Here is an 18196-nt window from a genome sequence, read left to right as displayed (position 1 = left end):
AGATAATTACCTTTGGAGCGTGCTTCGCCCAAATGGAAGGGGTTCTTACTTCGAAAGCTAGCCTCGAAAATACGACGGCCTCCAACGATAGTCCACCCACAACTCGACCACCGAAAACGGTCCATTGCCTTGGGGTTAGCAAGGCCCGACCAAAACCTGAGTGATTAATGAGTTAAAAGGTTTTCACAATAGTGATGCCTTTTTCAACTCTGACTCAAGTGATTTTCCCAATACCCCAACTTGGGTATTGTAGACACCCATTTGTGTCTCCCCAAAACCAAACCGGGTGATGAGTACCTTTCACGTCGAATCATAATCGAATGAAGTGAAAGTGTGGAAAGTCTAGTGTTGCGGATAGTTTTAATTTCTTTTCTTCTCTCTCTGTTTTTGAAAACCTATTTTAAAAAAACAGCCAATCCAGTCTGACGCTAATGCCTGGCGCCTGGCGCTAGCCTTAGCGCCTGACGCTAACTTCTTTTTTTCTCGTCGAAACTCTGATTTGTTTTTCTATCCTTTTGGCTGATTTTCTCTATAAATAGCCTTCTAAAATCTCCGTTTTTCATCACCAATTATCAACAACTCTCTAATTCTCTTCTCTCTCGAATCTAAAGCTTATTCTTATTCTTTCTCTCTTTTCTAAAGCAACCTTTTTTCAAACAAAATTCCGCATTCACAAGATCTTGAAAGACCTAGCCAAATTCGAAGTTGCCTTCGCCCTAGACGTGAAAGGTTTTAATTTCTGTGGGTTTGGTCCCAAATCTTTATTTCAATTATTTAATTTAATTCTTTGATTTTATATTTTCTTTACTAACGCGTGTATTTTGTTATTAGAAAGAGATACGAGGCATCCAAGTAAGTGCTTTAATTTATTCATTGATATTATTATATAGAAATCATATTTATGTTATTTTTTTTATTCCTAGCATCATGTTTAGGGTAATTTCTAATATCAAATATGACAATTGTGATTTCTGTGACACTTCCTATGTTCTTTCCTAATATTCATGTTAGTATCATGTTAGGGTTGAAGCTTTGATTTTTAATGTTTAGTGACATGATAGTGTTTGTTATTAAACTTGTTAGTATCATGCCTAGGATCTTGCTATTAATATTATGCCTTAACATGATTATTTTTATAATTGTTATGATTATTGTTTTAATTATAATTATTATAATTATTTATTATGATGATTATTATGTTGCTTGATTATATTTATTGTTATTGCTTGATCACGCCTTTTATGCATGTTTAAAGGGAATTGGTACTTGTAATCACGCTTATATAAGATAACTAATAATCTTGTTTAGGATCAATTTGATTATAATTCCAGTGATCGCCAATAATAGTTTATTTGTGCATTAATATTCAACCAACTTAGATAAACAGGTTTAGGGTTAAACCTATTGATTGCATGTTAGTCAGGAAGCGCACATGAATACGATCAGAATAAAGTAGAGGCCTATTATTAGGGCAGGTTCAATCTCTTTTAGGTTGGATTTATACCTTCATCCCCGAACTACCAGTCATGGTTCCAGACCTATTGGAGTTGACGATCTCTTGGATCGTTAAGGGGTGTAACCTTCACCTCGTGAACGGTTTACAAGTTCCGAAAACTTGTTGGCGACTCTTTTGCTCTATCTTCTTTCCCTTTGGACGCCACCGTACTTTAGTGTATGATCACAGTGGGGTTCAAGTTTGGGATAATGCTTGAAATATTCCCTACATGTATTTATAGGAAAAATAAGAGAGTGAAAAGCTCTCCCATCAATGTGGGAGAATTTTATTTTTCCACTTTATTTTAAAGCTAAAATAAAATTAACAATCAAACTAATAATAATAAGTCAACAAGTGACAAGCTCATGAGAGAGGTTAGGTGAGGACCATTTGGAGGAGGAGGGGACCAAACTTGCTCCCTACTCCTTCTCCCAAAACCGGCTAACACGCCCCCTCAAACTCCTCTCACCTCGCGCCACGTGGCACCCACCCTTGGGCACCAAGGCACCCAAGGTGGGCTGCCTTGCCGTGGCTGCCCAGTAGGTCCAGCAGTGCTAGCATGCGCGCAATGGCCCAGTCATACTGCTACTAGATGTTGCGGCTGGCGCGCAATGCGTGCTAGCTGCTGCGGCTTGTTGGGGCATGGGTGCTAGCCAATGCGTGCACAAGGCAGCCCCTTAGCAGCGCTAGCACGCACTAGGCTTGTGCCTAGTCTTGCAATGCTAGCCTTAGTGTGCTAGCACGCACCAGCCAACCTAGGCTTGGCTTGGTGCGCATGCTAGCCACCATGCTAGGTTATATGCCCTTAGCACTCGTTTTCCTCGGGGCATTCTGATGCTAGGGGTATTTTGGTCTTTATTGATTTATTATTATTTTCATGTCTCGTCTTTTATTATTTTTCGACTCAACTTCCAACGTTCAGTTTCGACGCTCTAAGCTCGAATTCCCGACGTCTAAATATTAATTAATCGGTTGACTTATTAATTAATTCATAATTAATTAGTCGCTTCGGTTCGTTAGTTGCTTGGGTGTGACCCGAAGGGTTTAGTGAAGATTAAGATGTAATATTAATTATTTATTAATATTACTGATCGGAAGCGGCCTCCACCCAGGCATTCCGATCACTTGACCTTACTGAATATATTAGCTTTCTAATAATTCTGAACCCACTAACGGAATAGTACACTTGTTCGAAGGACACCATTCATTTCAATAAAGTCCAAGTATCATCTTCTGTGACCATCAAGTCTGGAAAGTCTTCTAGGAAATCCGGGACCACAGATCCTTTAATTACCTTTTGACGCATGAATCTTACATCGAATTGGGCTAAATTGACTATCCACCTTAATATGTGCCCATTGTGTGTTGACTTCTCGAATAGATACTTGAGTGGATCCATTTGGGAAACTACAAAGACTGTATGCATGAGCATGTAATTTCTTAGCTTGGTTGTGGTCCACAACAATGCGAGGCACAATTTCTCAAGTGGTGTGTAGCGTACTTCATACTCGAGCATTTTTTTGCTTAGGTAATAGATTGCATTTTCTTTTACTTCTACTTCTTGTCCGAGCATAGCCCCCATTGTCTCCTTGGTGACTGTCAAGTATAACCTAAGAGGTATTCTTGGAAGTGCTGGTGCTAATACGGGAGGATTTGCGAGATAGGCTTTGATCTTTTCAAAGGCTTTTTGACATTCATCGTCCCATATTACTGGTAATTTTTTTTTAGTTTCTTGAATATTGGTTCGCATATCATTGTTAATTTCGATATGAACCTGCTTATATATTGCAACCGGCCAATGAACCCTCAAATTTGTTTCACGGTTTTGGGCGGTGGCATTGACATGATTGCCTTGATCTTGGTTGGGTCTATCTCTATTCCTCTAGAGCTTATGACATACCCCAAGAGCTTTCCTGAGGTGACTCCAAAAGCACACTTGGATGGATTCAACCTCATGTTGTATTTTCTTAGCTTTTCGAAGAATTTTCTTAAGGCTACTTGATGTCCTGGTAGATCTTTTGATTTCACAATCATGTCGTCCACATATACTTCAACCTCCTTGTGCATCATGTCATGGAGTAGGGCAGTTGCTGCTCGTTGGTAAGTAGCACCCGCGTTTTTTAACCCGAATGGCATCACCGTGGAACAGTAACTACCCACGGTGTTATGAATGTTGTTTTCTCCATATCTTCTTCTGCCATGAGAATTTGATTGTATCCCGCGTATCCATCCATAAACGAGAGAAGTGCATGATTTGTTGTATTATCTACCAAAATATCGATGTGTGGTAAAGGGAAGTCGTCCTTTGGACTTGCCTTATTTAAGTCTCGATAGTCGACACACATTCTTACCCTTCCATCCTTCTTTGGAACTGGGACCACTTTGGCTACCCATTCGGGGTATTTGGATACCCTGATAAAACCTGCAATTATTTGTTTTTGAACTTCTTCTTTTATTTTAAGAGCAACGTCGGGTTTCATTCGACGCAACTTCTGTTTTACAGGTTTCATTCCTGGAATTAGTGATATAGTGTGTTGAGTTATTTCTCTGTTAATGCCTAGCATATCTTCATATGACCAAGCAAATACATCAATAAATTCTTTAAGTAGATTAATTAAATCGGTTCTTTCTTGTTCATTAAGTGTTAATCTGATTTTAACTTCTATTTTAATGGTTGAATCATTTTAGATATCAACTATCTCAGTTTCCTCAATTATCGGTGTTTTATTTTCAAGTGTTCCCATTGCTTTAATAATTTCTTTTTCATTTTCATTGTTAGTTAAGCTATGCTTGTCATCTTGGGTTAATGAAAAACACGAGGAGTAAGCAGAAGAAGACATATTATTGAATTCTGAAATCATTACATCGGAAAGGGAAATTTCCTCAGGGACTTGATTACTAACTATCCTAGGGGTAGAAATAGAAGAAATAGGGGGTGCTACAGCTAAAGACTTGGAAGACTCTAATGGAAAAGACTCTGACTCTGACTCTGACTCTAACGACTCTTCGAACATCGGTCCTTGCCCTGTTGTTATGGAGATTTTCCTTCCACTTGGAGTAATCACCTTGACCGTCTTGCGCCATCCTTGTACTAATCCTTCCGCTGGAGTGATGAGCTTTGAAGGGTCAAAGTTCTCGCTCTGTAGGACCGTTTGGATGATGAGGAGTTATCCTCTATATATTTCGGCTCATCTTTTTCTCGCCCAAATAGTAATCCCATGACATTAAAGTCAAAGAATGGGGGTGCTTTCTCCTTGTGAATAGGAGTTGGGATTTCATCTAGAAAGTAGCAATCCAGAAAGATTTCAAACCCCGGTTGCCTTATGCCATTTAAAACAAAAGGCTTGGGAAATTCATAGCACGGATAGTCTTCTCCTTCTCTTATGTATTTTCCATTGAGAGTAAGAGGATACTGATCCATTAAGATTGCTTTCTTTTGGATGCGAGCATTCCTACGTGCCTTAGACCTTTCCTGGGCTCGCTTAAGATCTTCCCGAGTCGGTTCGAAACCAAGTCTGAAAGTATCTAACTTAGGGAGGCCGGGTAATTCAAGTTGTCTTACTCTTTCCCTTTTCTTTCCTATAGTCATTTCAAGAAAAAGCTCTTGTCTCTTAAGAATACCATTTATTGTCATATTAGAGTGGGGGTCGTGACAGAAAGGGGTCCTTTCATCCTCCTCGATTAAGGAGACCTCTTCATTAAAGCCCCACAAGTCTTCATCATCTTCATCGTGCTCCACATTAATGATCTGATTTTCAACAGCTTTAATCCTCAATGGGTGAAGCATCGATTGTGATGGGGATTCCTCCAACTATGGATTTTACCTATTGGTGAAGAGATGAAGGGACGGCCTTGAGGTCATGAAGCCAAGGGCGTCCCAACAATAAATTGAATGAAGCTTTAATATCTACCACTTGAAAAGTAGTGGCATGTTCTATTGCTCCCGCCGTTATATTTATAGTAATTTTACCAAGAGCTTGGCGACAAGTATTGTCATAAGCTCTTATTCCTTGTGTTAACGGGGTTAAGTCTTCATCCCTTATGCCTAACATCCTCGTAGTTCTGAGTGGACAGACATTAATCGCTGATCCAGTGTCTACAAGAGTCATTGGGACGTTCATTCTCTTGCAGACTACTGTGAGGTTTAGTGCCTTGTAATGCTTGTCACCTTCTTGAGGTAAATCTTTGTCAGAAAAGGTGATCAAGTTGATAGGACTAGGGAGATCACTCGTAAGGAAGATAGCCAACCCCTCAGGAGTGGTGTCGGAATCTATCCATATCTTATCCAAGGCATTCATTACTGCTAACCTATATTCTCGAGACGTAGCTAGAAGTTTCCATACATTCATCTCAAACTTGGTCTTTTTGAATTGCTTGACAATGTCATTATCTTCTATAATAGGTATGGGAACTTGCTACACGACTAGAATAGGTTGTGTAGAGACGAGAGGTTGCGTTCTCCTAGATCTTATGAGGACGTCTATAGGTGAATCCTCTTCATCCCAAAATTCACCTATCGAATACGAAACTGAAAGTGGAGGTTTTTCCATGTCTTTTAGGTAGACGTCTTCTTCATCGCTGTCCCAAACCCCGTTAATGCTTATGTCTTCTTCTTGTGGGAAGAACTAGCTTCTTATCATCAATCATCTTCTGAATTAAATCTTTAAATTTAAAACAGCTTTCATTAGTATGACCTCCTGATTGATGGTATGGACAGTAGAATCGGTCTGTCCTCTTTAAGGATTCAAATGGTCTTGTTTCAACGAGAGGTTTGACTTTACCATTCTCGGAGAGCATTTTGAAAATTTTAGCATAGGTAGTCCCAATTGGAGTATAAAGTTTATTACTCTTTTTGGGTGTGTCAATTCCCTGGAGAGGGAATGTTTTCTTCTTCATGAGTTCTGAAGCTCCTCCCCTTGTTTCTTTGCAAATTCAATAGCCTCACGTAGTAAGTCTATTCCCCCCCCCCACATGAACCATATAAGCATTCGCACATCTTCCTTGGTTGTTGGTTCTGGAAAATCATCCATGACATCGAAAAAGGTTTCCTCCTCTTCTTTGATAGCATGAATTTCTTCAACAGGTTTGATGAGAGATGAGGGATCAACATCGTTTTCCTCATCAGAGATGGCCAAGGAATGGGAGAGAGGCGCATTGTCGATGCTTGGCTTCTTACTGGCAGGGGGCAATGGTAGTTTGTTGTTATCAATTAAATCTTGGATAGCTTCCTTGAGCTTCCAACAATTCTCAGTGAGATGGCCCCTACCTTGGTTATATTTGCAGTGTGCATTGGGGTTCCAATTAGATGTCCTCTTTTCAAATGGTCCAATAGGAGTTATAAGACCTTTTGCATTCAGTCCGTCAAATGCGGTGTCATAACTCATACCGATAGGAGTAAAGTTTCTCCTAAATGATTTCTTTTGTCCTTTGTTGTTCATAGCAAGGACTTCACTCAAATGAAAGGTGCTAACATTATTTGAGTGGGTGGTTTTGGAAGAAGAAGGATTGTCGTTCTTCTTGCCTTTCCAGCCACTGTTGGAGTTATTATTAGCAGCTTTTTGTTTAGCAAGGTCGTCTTCAATGTTAATCCCAATATCATAGACGGCCTTGAAGGTGTGTAGATTGTTTTGATATTTTAGATGCATGGAGTACTTTCTTGAAGGTTCTTGATGAACAACCTCACATATTCTTTTTCACTTGGTACTTCAATCATCCTAGCAGAGGTTTCTCTCCATTTATTGAAGAAAGAAGTGAAACCTTCATTTTCTTTCTGTTTCAGTATTTCAAGCTCCCTATGATCAGTTTCAACTTGAATATTGCATTTGTACCTATCAATGAAAGCGTTTACTATCGATTCCCAAGTAGAGTTTTTCTCTTTATCAAGGGAGAAGAACCATTGTTGGCAAATGGTTTCAAGAGATAAGGAAAATAGAGAAGGAAATACTTTTTTATCGATACCCTTAATACTCATTATTGTTTCAAAAGCTCTTAAATGAAAATAAGGGTTATCAGTTGCCTTGTCGTTGGCATTGAACTTCTGCAGAAGAAGCTCCTTGTCCACCGAGACCCCTTGTGAACTAATGCCCTAGAACTTGTAATCACTAGATAGCTTGCTCAAGCTTTCTTGCATAAGATCCATTTGTTGTAGTTTCACAGGGTCATTAATTTGGAGGGTTAAGGTCTTCAGTAGTTCAGTAACACCAGCCATTTGCTTCTTGAGCTCATTAACTTCTTCTTGACTCGCCATTATCTTCTTGGCTTTCCTTTTTCGAGCGATTGGTTTGTCAAAAAGTTGTACTTGAACAAAAAGGTTGTCTCTGATCAAACGCCCTTCCTTTCTTGACCACGCGCTGTAAATTAAACCATTTTTATTTTAATGACTTGACTCAAATTGACTTTGACTTTACGGGTTTATAAAGAAAAAGAAAAAAAAAGGCAAAAATAGGGTGTATATTTTTAGGAAATAAGGGTTCAAACAAGTGGTTTAATTGGAGGATTATTATCCGACTTACCTCCTAAAAAAATGACGGAAAACACGCGCATACAAGACTCTCTAGACATGGTCAAAGTGTATATACATATAAGTGTGTGCTTTTTATTTGTGAGTGCAAGTGACATGCTTTGACTCTTGTGTAAGACCATGGGACTTAGTGTCTAGACTCAATTAAGGACTTAACAAAGGTACTGTTATCAACAAAATAGTCGAACTGATTAGCAAACTGTTTAATTAGACTCATCGTGATGACTCTAGCAAAATTCTAAACTGTCGCCAAAGCAATAGGACTGTCGTCGCACTCTGCAGTGCAGCGCCAGGCGACAGAGATGTCGCTCGGCATTGCACATCAGCGTGTGGCGCTGCCGCCCAAATCGTGGCACCAGTACTGTAGCGTTAATCTGGGATTGCTTTCAGTATTTTTACACTACGGGACATGCCTAAAGTCGTACTAAGTCAATTCCGATTAAAGTATTAGACTTTAATTACTCAAATTAATTAATTAGGCAAAGCCCTTTTAGTCAGTAATCAGTTTATTTTTGTCTTAAACACAAGTAAAACAAACGGTTAGGAAAAACACATAAAGTATGCACAAGAAATAATGCACAATTAGTCAAGTAGTCACAACATGATGCAATGAGTTTGCAACCTAACCATGGCTCTAGTTCTCTAAAGTTCGGGATATGGGTTAGTAAAAGAGGGTTCATGGTTAATTGTCTAGCTGCACCGCGCGGAAGCCTTACCTTTTGAAGGGTTGGTGCGAGTGGATGGGACACCGCAAATTAAAAACTCGCTTCAATGGTTTGGTGAATTCAACATTCTCGGATGTACCCTTTGTTACACAGAGCGTTCAATAAGGTAAATGGAGCATGAATTCCCAAAGGGTTATGTCCATATGTAGAACACATATGGATTTTTGAAAAGTGAGAAAAACTCAATCAGGAAGTAGAATCGAGCAAACAGTGCTAAAAACTGGTCAAAATTAGAACTCATATTATTTCAGGCTCGGTATTGGAAGAACTTGGCGCCAACGAACAGAGGCTGTCGCCGTAATATGGCTTTGTCGCCTGGCGACATTAGTGTCACCTGGCGACAGAGTCATATCATCGGCGACAGACTCTGTTTTCTAAACGCCAGTTCCTACATGCCTCAGCCGCTTTCTGTGTTCGATAAAATTTTCCAGTTTTTCGCAGCATTATTTCGATCCTAGTTGTGAAAGATATTCCTCAAATTTCCTACGTGTAAAAATCCTATGTTTTTAACTCATTACGGATGGTCTTTCCAAAGAGATCTTTTTTATGCATATAACAATAATGTTATTCATAATTACGCACATGAAATACTTAGAACTTTTCGAGTCTCATCCACTCATTCTAAATCATTGCCGAAATAAATTTCAGGAATTAAAATAGAAATTGTCCCCAGTGGAGTCGCCAAAAACTGTAGGGAATATTTTAAGTATTACCCCAAACTTGAACCCTACTGTGATCATACACTTAAGCATGGTGGCGTCCAAAGGGAAGGAAGCTAGAGCAAAAGAGTCGCCAACAAGTTTTAGGAACTTGTAAACCATTCACAGGGTGAAGGTTACACCCCTTAACGATCAAGAAGATCGTTAACTCCAATTGGTCTGGAACCATGTCTGGAAGTTCGGGGATGAAGGTACAAATCCAATCTAAAAGAGATCAAACCTGCCCTAATAATAGGCCTCTACTTTATTATAATCGTATTCATGTGCGCTTTCTGACTAACATGCAATCATTAGGTTTACCCTAAACCTGTTTATCTATGTTGGTTGAATTTAATGCACAAATAAAACTATTATTGGCGATCACTTGAATTATAATCATATTAACCCTAAACAAGATTATTAATTATCTTATTAAGCATGATTACAAGTACCAATTCCCTTTAAACATGCAGTAAAAGGTGTGATCAAGCAATAACAATAAATATAATCAAGCAACATAATGATAATAATAATAATAATAATAATAATAATAATAATAATAATAATAATAATAATAATAATAATAATAATAATAATAATAATAATAATAATAATAATAATAATAATAATAATAATAATAATAATAATAATAATAATAATAATAATAATAATAATAATAATAATAATTATCATAATCATGTCCATGTTAAAGCATAATAATAGCAAGATCCTAGGCATGATACTAACAAGATTAATAACAAACCCTAGCAAGTCACTAAACAATAAAAATCAAAGCTCTAGCCTTAACATGATACTAACATGAATATTAAGAAAGAAAATAGGAAGCATCATAGAGATCATAATAAGCATATTTGATATTATAACCTTTTCCCTAAACATGATACTAGGAATCACTGAAACATCCTAAGCATGATTTCTATATCATAATATCAATGCAAACAATTAAAGAACTTACTTAGATGCCTCGTACCTCTTTCTAATAACAAAATACACACGTTAGTAACTTCAGGGAAAATAATAAAACAAACAATTAAATTAAATAATTGAAAGAGAGTTTTGGGACCAAACCCTCAGAAATTAAACCTTTCACGTCTAGTGCGAAGGCAACTTCGAACTTGGCTAGGTGTGTCTAGATCTTGTGAATGCGGAATTTTGTATAAGAAAAGCTAGGTTAGAAAAAAGAGAGAGAGTAATCAAGAATTTCTTGATGAGAGTTGGTGATTGAAAACGGAGGTTTTAGGAGGCTATTTATAGAGAAAATCAGCCGGATATGATAAAAAACGAATTAGAGTTTCGAAAAGAATAAAACACGACGTTGTCGCCAAACACCCGCCTGTCGCCAGACGACAAGGATGTCTGACAAGGAAATAAACGTGTCGTCAATTGTCTATCCCTAGATCAAATACAATTTATACAACCTAAACAAACCTAATACGAGTATAAGGCAAGCATAGGGGTCGAACCACAGAGAACGGTAAACACCACCAAATGTTATCGACAATTAAGCTAGTCCGGAATAGGGGATAAATAAACTAAAGTCTAAAAATGCTAAAACAAGAAATAAAACATTAAGGGAAATGGTTTAGGTATAGCATTCACTTGAACATAAACAAAGGCATAGAAATTGAATTAATTATGAACTAAACATGCTCAAATATCGAAATAAAGGATCCAATCTAGCCGCCTTCCGGGGTCAATTGGCTTCTCCTAACATAGCCTCTATGTTTCCACATTAGAACCATATACTAGAAGGTACTATTAAATAACAATCGATAGTAATGAACCTTAACTAAGTCAACTTCCGTTTCTTGTTAGCAAAGATTCACCTTTAATCAACCAACAATGTGCACTTGCAAGAAGATTAAAGAATATCAAGCATATAAAGACTTTAATCACAAATAAATCAATTCTAAACCCTAGAACATGCTCAAGGTCCAACTACACCACAACCATCCCCTTAATGGGGAAATTACTCACTAATCATGATAATAACAAGATTAATCAACAAATAATCAAGAATCAACATGATCAACAAGCAATACCAACAACTAAAATAATAATCAAAATAAACAAATAAAAATAGAGGAGAGAGAGTAAGAAATTGCTCATTAATTGAAGATGAAGGTCTACAAAGGATTGAACAAGCTCCTTCTTCAAAATCCAAGTTCATTAATGAAGAAAACCTCACTTTCTCTCTCTACCAAAGAAGACTAATCCTAACCTAACCTAAAACTAATTAGAGAGAAGAATAGATAGTTATTCCATTCCCCTTTTTCTAATTACCCCAAAATTGGGTATTTATACTAAGCTAAAAACTAGGAAAAGAAAATAAAAATAGAAAAAGAAAACAAAAGAGAAAAGAAAATAAGAAAAGGAAAAGGAAAAGAAAGTAAAAAAAAAGAAAAAGAAAAAGAAAACCAAAATCCCCCAAAACATCAGCTACCCCGATTTCTTTCTTCTTCTCCTTCACATTAGCTGCTTCAAGTTGAACTCCATTGAAGCTCATCTTATCACCACCGTTCATCAACCATCATCATCAAATCGAGGCCGTTCGATCCTCATTAAAAGCCATGTGCATAGCTCGTGAAATAGTTCGATCGAACCGGGGTTGGTGCGGCCGAACTACGGGGTTGGTTCGGTCGAACCATGGGTATGTTCGACCACTCCTCTTCGAATAACAAAACCCCCAAAGTCTCTGACTCGAAGTTCGGCCGAACATCTCAATGGGTTTGCTCGAACTTGATTGATTTTCAATTTGTTCTGATTTTTTCTGTAATTGATGCTGGTGGTTTGCGGGGTGAAGCAGGGGAGTTAATTGGTGGCTGTTGCGAGGTGAGGGTGGCTGTAAATTGGTGGCAGCAGGGGAGTGGTGTTGCGGGGTGCGCGTTGGTGTTGCAATTGCGGGTTGGTTTGGGGTATGGTTGTTGCGGCAGCTATGAGGGGTGTTCTGATTGGTGGTGTTGGTGTTGTGAGGGTGAGTGGAATTGATGGTTGATGGTGGTTGTTGTTGCTGATTGGTGGTCGTTACGGAGGTGATTGAGGGAGGCAGCAGCTATGAGGGGTGTTGTGGTGCTTGCGGGGTTGCAGGCTGGTTGTGGTCGTGTGAGGTGGTGAGAGCAGGGGGTAGCTGCTGTTGCGGGGCAATGGTGCGAATTGTAGTAGGGGGAAAGGGAGGTGAGTGGTGGTGTGTGTGGTGGAGGATAAGGGAGGGGTGTGGTGTAGTTTAAGCTGGCAGCAACAGGGCAGCAGCTTTAGAACAAATTTGCACCTCAAATCCCGGACTTTGAACTCGAACACGACTTTAAAACCCGAAACACCAAACTCGACCTACAACAAAAACACGAGGCATTATCAAAAAAACAAAATAAAAATAAAATAAATAAAATAGAGATAAATAAAATAAAATAGAAAATAAGGGACATAAAACTAAACTAATAAAAATAAAACAAAAACTATACAAGCAAACAAAGTAAAATAAAATACGAAAATAAACTAAAGCTAATAAAATAAAGAAAAATAAACTAAAACGCTCCAAAACTACCAAATAAACAAGAAACTTTATTAAAAAAGAAAACAAGAGAAAGAAAGGGAAAATAAGATAAAATAAACACGAAAATGACTCTAGAACTACTCCCTAAGAGTGACATAAATGTCACTCATCAATGTCGCTAGGCAACAGACGTGTCGTACAACGCTTCAAAAAGTTTTCCGCGCGTTTTCTTATTTTGATAAAATTTAAGCAGACGAGAGGGTAAAATTGTAATTTCCTTAAAAACACTTCTTTTATTCTAATTAAAACTCTTAAAAGTCAATTTATCAATGCTAATCAAATTAGGATTCAAAAGAACCTTCTAGAAGATTCTAGAAAACTATAATCAATCCTAATCGCATTAGGAATGATAAATCAATAATAGGCCCTCCTCTAGATCATTGGGCCGCATATAAAGATCAAACCGGGCCCAGTTTAGTAATTTGGCCATAACTTCCTCATTATTCATCGGAATTGAGCTTATAATATATCGTTGGAAAGCTCTTTTCGAACCCGACCCAACTACACTATTATTCGACCCTTGATAAGGACCAAAACAACTGGATTGGCTGTTTTCATAAAATAGGTTTTCAAATATAGAGAGAAAGAGAAGAAATAAAAACTAACCGCAACACTAGACTTTCAACACTTTCACTTCATTCGACGTGAAAGGTACTCATCACCGGGTTTGGTTTTGAGGAGACACAAATGGGTGTCTACACACATATAATAATTTTGTTGACCAAATTGAATTTACAGCTCAAAAAAGGGAGGAAACAATTTCCTCCGCACCCCACCGCGGCATAATGCTATTGGCCGCAGGGGGGTGCGGAGTCCCCTGCCAACACCTCTGCTCCGCCGTTTCAAGAGAAACAACAGCACGTTGAAGTGAAGCAGCCACTTGCGGCAGAAATTGTACAGCATCAGCACGAAAGGCAGCTGCCACCTGAGGCAGAAACTGCCTAGTCAATGCGCTCGGAGGAGCACTCCCTAGGTCCGGAAACTGCCACGGACCAGCACAGTCATTCTGAGCAGCCCTCCCCCCAGGCAGTTCCTACGGCACAACAGTCTTCTCGTGTGTTGGGTCGTGGTTTTCGGGATAATTATCCCTCGGTTTTGCTCCGTGATTTTGTTACACACACGGTTGTTGCTAATAGTCGCTCTCCTACTTCCAATCAGACTCCAGGTACCCCATATCCCCTGGCACACTACATAAACTATGACATGTTTTCTGTGAATTATCGCAAATTTCTTGCAGCCGTAGTTTTGGGAAAGGATCCAAAATCCTTTAGAGAAGCCATGAAATCTGAAGATTGGCAACGTTCTATGAAAGAAGAAATACGGGCATTAGAAGACAATGGGACTTGGACTTTAGAGTATCTTCCTCCCGGTAAGAAGTCTCTAGGCAGTCAATGGGTGTACAAGACGAATTTTTTGTCTAATGGTGATGTTGAACGTCTCAAGTCTCGCTTGGTTTTTTTTGGTAATCATCAGCGGGAAGGTATAGATTATAATGAGACATTCGCTCCGGTTGCAAAAATGACTACAGTTCGAGCTTTTCTTGCTATAGCCACTTCTAAAATTGGGAGCTTCATCAGATGGATGTTCATAATGCTTTTCTACATGGTGATCTAGAAGAGGAGGTGTACATGAAATTACCTTTGGGTTTTGAGAGCTTGGATCCAAACTTGGTGTGTCATTTGAGAAAGTCTTTGTATGGGTTGAAACAGGCTCCAAGGTGTTGGTTTGCAAAACTCATTACGACTCTGAAAGGGTACGGTTTTATTCAATCTTACTCTGATTATTCTCTTTTCACATACACTAAAGGCAATGTTCAGATTAATGTCTTAGTTTATGTTGTTGATCTTATTATTTATGGGAATGACTCCGCTGAATTAACCGTGTTCAAGGCTTATCTTGGTGATTATTTCAAGATCAAGATGAAGGATCTTGGTCCTTTAAAGTATTTTTTGGGCATTGAGGTAGCTCGTAGTAAATATGGATTACTTTTGTGTCAACGTAAATATATTTTGGATATTATTTCAAAAGCAGGGTTGTTAGGGGCAAAGCCAAGTGGCTTTCCGATTGAGAAAAATCATAAGCTTAGCCTTGCTAGTGGTGAGTTACTTGCTACTACTTAGTCTTATCGCAGACTAGTAGGATGGTTAATTTATCTCTTGGTTACTAGACCAGATTTGGCGTATTTTGTTCATATTCTCTCGCAATTTATGCAAGAACCTCGCATTGAGCACTGGGAGGCGGCTCTGAGGGTAGTTCGTTATTTGAAGGATACCCCAGGTTAGGGTATTTTGTTGAGTGCGGATAGTGACTTGATTTTACAAGGTTGGTGTGATTCAGATTGGGCGGCGTGTCCTTTTACTCGTCGTTCGTTGACAGGTTGGCTTGTGTTTCTTGGTAAATCCCCTATTTCCTGGAAAACCAAGAAATAACCTACAGTTTTCTATTCTTCCTCTGAATCTAAGTATCGATCAATGGCGTCGATTACACACGAGTTGAAATGGTTGAAGACTTTACTTTTAAGTTTGGGGGTTCAACACCCTAAAGCAATCAAATTGTTTTGTAATAGTTAATCGGAACTCAATATAGCCAGAAATCCAGTTTTCCATGAACGAACAAATCACATTGAGATTGATTGTCATATTGTTCGTGATGCTATTACAGAAGGACTAATTGCTCCATCTTATGTTTCCACTAAGGAGCAATTGGCGGATATTTTCATTAAAGCGCTTGGGAAGACTCAGTTTAATCACCTCCTTTCCAAGTTGGGCATCTTTGATCCACATGCTCCAACTTGAGGGGGGTATTGCGGGATATATTTTGGGAATATTTTTTGGAATATTTTAGGATATATTTGGTTCCATATTTTATGCCTAGAATATCTTTAAGATATATTTTTGGTAGTTTCCTAATCTTATCAAATTAGGGTTAGCTTGTATTTTATATATTTGGGTTGAGGCCATCAATAACAATCAAGTCATTCTCTTCTATATATTTTATCTCTAATTTAGCAAAACACAATTGCTAGGTATAATTGGAACGACTTGTTGATCGAAATTTTGTTCTATGTTTCAACTAGATTATGCATACAAGATTTTGAGAGTGGTTAGTTAAGATTATGAATGAAGGACAAATAACAATGAAGAACGATGATGGCCTTTTGATTTTCTTAATTATAATTATAATTTAATTTTCGAAAATGATTTTTAAAACTAAAAATAAAATTTTCAAATGCTATAATTACATATTTTAATAAAAAATATACATGTATTAACAATTATTCATACATGCATGATACATTTGGCTATTAAAAATAAATTAAAATTTAACCAATTATAAGTTTATAACATGTCACGTCAGCATGTTATGGTCCCTTTCTTTGAAGATTGACATAGTAGACACTTCCAAAATAACATAATAGGAATTATATTATGGGACGGAGGGAGTATATATTTTCTTAATTACTCAATTATATTTAATGAAGTGGTGGAAGTCTGGAGAGTCTTCAAATGAAATTATCAAGCCAAGATGTTTTGAACATTTAAATAATTTAGCTTAGCAATCTTTGTTTTTCCACATTGTTTGTAAGTTTTTGTATCTACTACGGAGTAGATATCAACTAATTTTAGTATTTTACTGACATGTTTTAAAAAGTACGGAGTACAAATTAATTAGCTGATGAGTGAGTTGCATCTTACATTCTTACCGTATATACAAAAAAATGCAAATTACAATGAAGTCTGTAGAACTACACGCGCTTTTTTACTCACTTGTTTAATATACAAGCTTAACTTATCTCTCAACACTTCTCAAAATCAAATTGATCATCATTCTACTTGTATGATGTAAAAACCTAAATCTCTTGTGTAATAGAGTTTCAATTAAATCTTTAGTATTACTTGGTTACAATTTTTTTGATCTTTAATGATCTTTTAGTATGGTTTGAAAATGTTATTGACAACTACTATATGGGAGACCTAATGAATATGATGATCTGATATACTTCGAATTCTAATCTAGTAATTAAAGAAATCTTTAGCTGAAGTTTTGATGTCACGAGAGTGCTGAAATCAGTAGCAGTAGCCAGTAGGCTATCTGTTTTGAAAAGCAGGGGTTTCAGCGTAGTTATAAATACTTCGGTTTTATATGAATCATTGATGCCTTAATTCATCGATTTTGATTGAGCACGAGATAATGAATTTGACTAGTTGGTTAAGTTTTGAAGCTACAACTTGAAAAGGCTCTTGAACCAAGTCATACTAATAGATTTGACTAGTTGATTCTGTACTACTACTTATAAATATCAACCAAGTCATACTAATTCTGTTGTGCAAGAACTAATAGATTTAGAGTGGCAAATGATTCAGATGAACATCAATGCAACACAACATTAAAATGTTATCAAATAGTGTATCACTTTATCACTTAAGAATCTGCAACATTACGCAAAAGTTTATTAGGAGACGAATTAAAATCAAGAAATATCTAACTTAAAACTTTAATAGAAAACAGAGGAGATGCAAACCAACCACTCCAAGGTCAATCAAGAATCATTCTTTCAATAAACTACATTGTAAATAAAATTATGAATATAATTTAACACAGTATTTGAACCAAAAGAGCATGCTAGGCTTTAATTACTGTTTATGCTAATTTTTGCTAAGTGGGATTGAATATCAAAATCTAGGCTACGGATCAACTAAGCAAAATAAAATGTAAGGCGAAAAGTAAAAAGAGAGTAAACGACACAAGGGATTGGTGACGCGGAAAACCCAATGAAGGTAAAAACCGCGGGTAGAATGAGGATCTACCAAACTTTCACTATGTAAAAAGTAATATCGGTTTACAAGGTTTAATGTAGGATGAACGTTGTGAGATAAAGGCTATACTCATTGCTACTATGACCTTTATATAGATGATTTTCTAGGTCACATCCTAGCCGTTGCAGGAAGATAATGTCGTGCCCATGATTTTAGGACGTTAGTTGCGGAGATTAATTCTCTTCTGTTTTGAATTCCAACGGACTGGAGTGGCTGAAGTTGGACTAAGTCTGAGCTTATCCCGTCCCTAGGAAATAGGAGGTCGTTACTTGACTTGGTCTTCTGTCGATGCTTCAGGCTTCGTCGAACTTATGGCTTCGTCGAGGGGAGTCTTCGTCATTGACCTTCGTTGACAGTCGTTGACTTAGTC

This window comes from Chenopodium album, chromosome 1 (genome assembly GCF_948465745.1).
Source record: "Chenopodium album chromosome 1, dcCheAlbu1.1, whole genome shotgun sequence".
NCBI classification, from domain to species: Eukaryota; Viridiplantae; Streptophyta; class Magnoliopsida; order Caryophyllales; family Amaranthaceae; genus Chenopodium; species Chenopodium album.
Note: the sequence above shows the minus strand (reverse complement) of the source record.